We start from the raw sequence: 6904 nt of genomic DNA, 5'->3' as shown, positions 1-6904 counted from the left end.
GTGCAGATTTTTAATGCTATAAAAGTGTGATTATCTGATATAAAGCATGTAAATTTCTTATATGTATATAGAACTAAGGTTTCGGGACAGGGTTATGACATAATTTAAGTAGATATGGTGATGAGTAATGGAAATGGTTTATTAGTATAAGTTGGAAACCTAGAGGACTAAATTTGGTTAGTGAAAGTTAAGAAGTTTTACTGCAGAAATTTCTAAACAGTTTGGACAGAAACTTAACATAAAAACTGGGAGCAATTCCGACATGACTTTTGAACCAACCTATTTTTCTATCAAATTTCAATGAGTTAAGATTACTTCATAAAAATTTCAGAAAATTTGGCCAAGTGATTAGGAAGATATGAATTTTTGAAGTTTAGTGGTTGCTATAAAATTTTCTGTTTTTTCTGGTTCTGTAGTACCAACTTCCAACTACTATAACTTTGGATTTATTTGTAATTTGGAGTTGCTTTCAATAGGATTTTAAAGATTTATCCATCTATTTTAAGTGAGTGCAAATTTTATATCCATTTCTATTTTGTAGAGTTAGTTATGTCTCTTGGAAGCTGGGTTGTTCGCAGAAAGTTCAGAACCAATTACTAAAAATAGGGCAGCACTTTCAATTGACATTTAACTAACCAAACGAGCTGCTATGAATCTAAAACTTGCTTTTTCTAAAACTTATGGGTGTAGAGTGTATCCTTACCAAAATTTAGAAGTAACAAATTAGAATTGAATTTATTATAGATTTTTTTTAAAATAGAGCTACCTGCTGTATTTTTCTGAAACCTTCTTAAGTGCAGCAGTAGGTTTTATTAAACTTATTATCAAGTTTAATTCTAATTCAAATGCGGTAAAACTTTGATTTAGATCCAAAGGATATATAAATTTGGTAGCATATATGAAGATAGTTAACCAAAGGTGTGTAAGTCATCCCAAGAACATATTTAGAATTATACGGTGATGCGGAGGTACAGCTAGTTTTATGGTGATGTGGAGGTACATTTAGCTACTTGGTGATTTAGAGGTGTGTTTAGCTGTAAGGTGATGCGGAGGCATAATGGAAATGAAAGAAAGTGAGAAATAAAGGATGAAAAAGATACTTAAAGGAAAAGGAAAGGAATGAGAAACTAGGAAATAAAGGGTAAATGATATTGTATGTTCGAATGGGCCTTTGTGCCGAGTGCTAATACGGAAGTGCCCGCCTAACTGATAGCCTAAGATTGCTAATGCGGGAATGTCCATCTAACTGATAGCATATTGTATGTTTAATTGAGCTTTTGTGCCAAACTGCTAATGCGAAAGTGCCCGCCTAACGGATAGCCTGAGATTGCTAATGTGGGAATGTTCGCCTAACTGAGAGCATTGTTCCTTACTGTGATACACATTAAAATGTTATTATAATGAGGCCTAATTGAGACGGGTAACCGTGATACCAAGGTGTCTAATTGACACAGTAAAGGGACCATATTCGGGGTTCACTCTGAGTAACGTCGGGTTGTGGGTAGACAACCGACGCATGAGCTCATGGCCTGCGCTAGGAACAGGCATGCATCATATTGTTTGCACATTTGCATTTGATTGTGTTTACTTATCTTGTTTCTCTATGATTTTTCTGTTTATCTTATTGCAATTTATTTGCATATTAATCATTACTTTTACGGTATTCCTATTCCCTACTGAGAACGTGTGGTTTGTTCTCACCCCAAAATCTTCTATCCTTTCAATAACACAGGTTCGAAGACTCAGTTTGAAGCTGCGGGAAATTATTAGTCTTATTTGAGTTATGTGTTGAGTTGCTTTCATAGAATTCCCTCGATGTTGTCATTTAAGATTTTATTTTATACAGAGGGATAGGAATTATATATGAGTCTCATTTGAATTTTTTTGTATAATATTTATCATTATTAATAATTATGTGATTATTATTACTTGTATTCGTTGATGAATAGTTTTGATTGATGAGAAACAAATTTTTCTGACATTTTCTTAAAAATTAAACTGCAACATCGAACTAAAGGCTCAATATTAAATAGTAAATAAGAAAATCAGGTCAGTAACGCCTCACTTTTGGTGCGATCATGACGTGCTGAATGTTAGGGTGTTACATAAATCGAATTAGCTTTATCCGATTTATTATTTGTAACAGACTTTATAACATAAATGTCAATAAAAAAATACCTACATTTGGATTCAAATAAAATATAAAAAAATCAAAATAAATAAGAATAGAAATTCAACTTTTGTGTTTTAGTTCAAATTTCAGAAAATCTACATTTTTATATATTTTTTAATTTAAAACGAAACAATAAACGATTTCTAAAAATTTATTAAAATCATCCTTTGACTCATTAGCATCCAAAAAATTATTATCGAGACTTTTTTTATGTTGAAAAAGTTAATATAAAGTATAGCCCTCTAAGGTGGCATAAGGATTAAAACTTAAAACTTTTTCATAGTCAAAAGAAACAGATACTTTATATTAACAGATAGTTAACATAAATTTATACTTTGATGATTGTATGCGCTAAAAAATATAGTTGGTTATTATATATTGTATAACTATCTATTACTTTTGACTCTGAAAAAATTTAAGTTTTAACTCCTATGCCACCTTGGAGAGCTACACTTTATATTAATTTTTTCAACATCTAAAGTCTCGGTAATGGTTTTTTAGATGCTAATGAGTCAAATGATGATTTTTAATGATTTTTTAGAAATCGTTTAATGTTTCATTTTAGATTCATAAGTTTATAAAAATATAGATTTTCTGGAATTTAAACTAAAATATAAAAGTTGAATTTCTATTCTTATTCGTTTTAATTTTTTTGATATTTTATTTGAATCTAAATGGGAGCAACAATCTATTACAAGTAGTAAATCAAATCAAGCTGATTCGATTGACTATATATGTGATGTTCGGTAGTAAAGAATAAATATGTACTAGATTTGATTTACATGTATATATTGCAGAAGTAGCAAATCAAATCTAATTTATTCAACTTATATTGAAAAAGCATAAATCGAATTTAGTTGATTCGATTTATATAGAGTTACTTTAGGATATGTGTAACACCCTACCACACGAGCCTTACGCTTAAGTCGTAAAGCAAAGGTGGTGAGGTATTACGATCTCTAAAAGAAAAGATATATACAAGTATAATTGAAAGAATTTTAAAACTAGGAGCCTTGAAGAAGAAGCAAAGCAAAAGTGAAACAGAAAATTGTGTCACACTCGCATGGTTAATCATAAAACGGTAGGTAAAATCAAAAGGAGGCTAAAAACATAATATACAGATCGGAGTTCCAAAGTACAGATATCAAACTCTAGACTCGACCTACGAAGTTAGGGCCGGCCAGGGTATGTAATTATATATTCATATACAACCCAAAATATAACTCAAACTACATAATAAACACTTGTTTTTCCAAGTCAACCTCTAGGAGGGACAAAATATAAAATATATATGCGGAGATTCTATATACATATATAGCCTAAGACAAAATATAACAGCCAAAAGATAGTTCTTCGATTGTAAGGAGGGTCTTCAGACGCTCAACGAGGTGCCTCTCGACCTGCATAAGAAAAATAACAGAAATATGTATGGAATGAGAACCGGGAGTTCTTAGCATGGTAAAGGTGCATGCATAGTTAATATAAAAGGTTTCGAGAAAGGTAAAGGTATTCCTAGAATTCCGACACTCGGATTTCAGTTTAAAGATCCAACTAAACCAAAAATTAAGTAAGTTATCTAAGGTGTTCAAGTTTTGAATCTAAATTTAACATAACACTTCACTTTCTATCTCCTCCAATCCTCGGAATCACTGGTGGAACAACCCCCTCTCATACCTCCACCAAGAGGGATCTCTCAGAAAATATACACATACAATTCAAGTAAGAAAAATACAGATAAAGGTTCATTTACAACAAGTAGAACAAGTAGCAGATAAGCAGAGTTAAGCAGTTAAGCAAACCAAAACAATGCACACTCAAGCAAAACAAACAAATTTATATGATGTATGGCTGATGAGTCTCATTTATCAGTTATATAGCCAACCTGACATGTCCTGGTAGTTAACTAATAGACAGTTTCTCTGTGTGCGCATCCCCAAACTCAAAAATAATATCCATGGAGTCAAACTCCAAGCTCAAATATAATATTCCCTGTATATACGCATTCCCATGTGGAAACCCAGAGAGTTAAAGTTTCTAGTCACATCTTGCGACAGAGAGTCAATAATAAGTCTCAAATATACAAGCCATATAATAATCTTTTTCTTTTTAAAATAACACTTCAAATCAAAACTCTAATTTTTATAGAAATTTCAGCAATATCTCCTCTAAAACTCAAACTTCTACTACCCTTCAAGGGTCCCAATCACCAAACCAAGCACCTCTCAGTCATTCAAATCATTTCCAATATCAAATTATTTCAAAATCAAACTAATTCCAATATTAAATCTTTTTCAAAAACCAACCAACTCCAATAGCAAACCGTTTACAAAATTAAATCACACATCTCTCAACTAATCCATTCAATTTAATTTCACAAACTCACCATCAATCCTCGACACATCAACAATCATCATTATTTTATACTCATCAAAGTCTTAATCCAACACATACAAACTCATTCATCTTTTATACACACATCATATACCATATATACAATCCATCAATAATTATTTAGTTCATTCCTATCTTAGGGTCCTCTAACCTAAGTTTTCACGTCGCATTAAATATTAACTACGAAAAACCAAAACCGTGCATTGACTGATTCTTCCCTAAGCTTGGAACACCTTAAAAATCTCTCCTTTCATAAGCTCCAAGCTTTCAAATGTCAATTCATCAAGTTTAATCACTTGGATTTCGTTCTAAACCGCCAAATTGAACTCCAAATCAACAAGAACACAATTTAATTCACACAATATCACTATAATCATCATAGAATTCACTAATTCAATGATTCATAAAGGTTGAACAGCTTCTTACCTTACCTACGGATCAATTGGACAAAATACAGTGATTATCTGCTGCTAGAGTTCACCTAAACCATCAAAATCATTCAATTTCTCAATTTCCAAACTCAAAATCTACGAAATTGAGGAGTAAAAAAATTGGGTGATAAATGCAAATTTCTTAGCACTTTGTAAAAATATAATTAAAGAGAATTTTAAGACGACTACGTGGCCGCTGACGGCTCGTCAATCGGAACTCCAGATGAAAAGTTATGGACGATTGAATTTTTTTAGGAATAAGGGTCTTGGTTATGTTCTTAACCTCCTCCTCTCTTCTTTCAGTGTGGGTGGCTTTAATGAATGGGAAGGGAGGTCAAAGCAACGCTTATATGGTTTGTTCTTAGCCTCAGTTTGGGTCTGGTCTAATGATTTGGTCCATTAGTCAGGTTTTGAGCCAAAATTTTTGAAATTAGAGTCAAAATTCGTATTTTTAATATTTCTACCTCTTTAAATTATAAAATTTAACTTTTTAATTTCTTTAAATAATAATTAATTTTTTAGCTAATTATTATTAATTTCGCAGGGTTTATACTCTACCCACCTAATTAAGAATTTTGTCATCAAAATTTGATTTAGTTACCTGAAAATAAGTGCAGGTAGTCTTTTCTCATTTTTGACTCAAGTTTCCAAGTGTGTTCCTCAATTTGAGCTCGACTCCAAGAAACCTTTACCAACAAAACTTTCTTTCTGCATAACTGCTTAATACTGGTATCATCAATTCGGACTGGAGTCATTTGAAGCGTCAAATTCTCTCTTAATCGAATTGATTCAGGTTCTAAAATGTGGCTAGCATCAGAAGTGTATTTTCAAAACTACAAAACGTAAAATACGTCATTGATGAGCGGATAATTTATACGCTTTTTGGCATTGTTTTTAGGTAGTTTTTAATAAGTTCAAGCTACTTTTAGGGATGTTTTCATTAGTTTTTATGTTAAATTCACATTTCTGGACTTTACTATGAGTTTGTGTGTTTTTTCTGTGATTTCAGGTAATTTCTGGCTGAAATTGAGGGATTTGAGCAAAACTCTGAAAAAGGCTGACAAAAGGACTGCTGATGCTGTTGGAATCTGACCTCCCTGCACTCGAAATGGATTTTCTGGAGCTACAGAACTCCAATTGGCGCGCTCTCAATGGCGTTGGAAAGTCGACATCTAGAGCTTTCCAGCAATATATAATAGTCCATACTTTATTCGGAAATTGACGACGTAACTTGGCATTGAACGCCAAGTACATGCTGCTGTCTGGACTTAAACGCCAGAAAAACGTCATGATCCGGAGTTGAACGCCCAAAACACGTTATAACTTGGAGTTCAACTCCAAGAGAAGCCTCAGCTCGTGAATAGATCAAGCTCAGCCCAAGCATACACCAAGTGGGCCCCGGAAGTGAATTTATGCATCAATTACTTACTCATGTAAACCCTAGTAGCTAGTTTAGTATAAATAAGACCTTTTACTAGTGTATTAGTCGTCTTTTGACCGCGTTTCATCTTTGGTCTCAGTTTTGTATTATTCTTCATCTTAAGAGGCTATTGATCACGTTTTAGGGGGCTGGCCATTCGGCCATGCCTGAACCTTTTACTTATGTATTTTCAACAGTGGAGTTTCTGCACGCCATAGATTAAGGGTGTGGAGCTCTGCTGTACCTCAAGTTTCAATACAATTATTATTACTTTCTATTCAATTCTCTTCTATTCTTATTCCAAGATATACGTTACACTTAACTTTGGTGAATGTGATGATTCATGACACTCATCATCATTCTCACCTATGAACGCGCGTGACTGACAACCACTTCCGTTCTACTCTTAGGCCGGGCGCATATCTCTTAGATTCCCCAACAGAATCTTCGTGGTATAAGCTAGATAGATGGCGGCATTCATGAGGATCC

Source organism: Arachis duranensis, chromosome 6, assembly GCF_000817695.3.
Source record: "Arachis duranensis cultivar V14167 chromosome 6, aradu.V14167.gnm2.J7QH, whole genome shotgun sequence".
NCBI lineage: Eukaryota > Viridiplantae > Streptophyta > Magnoliopsida > Fabales > Fabaceae > Arachis > Arachis duranensis.
Note: the sequence above shows the minus strand (reverse complement) of the source record.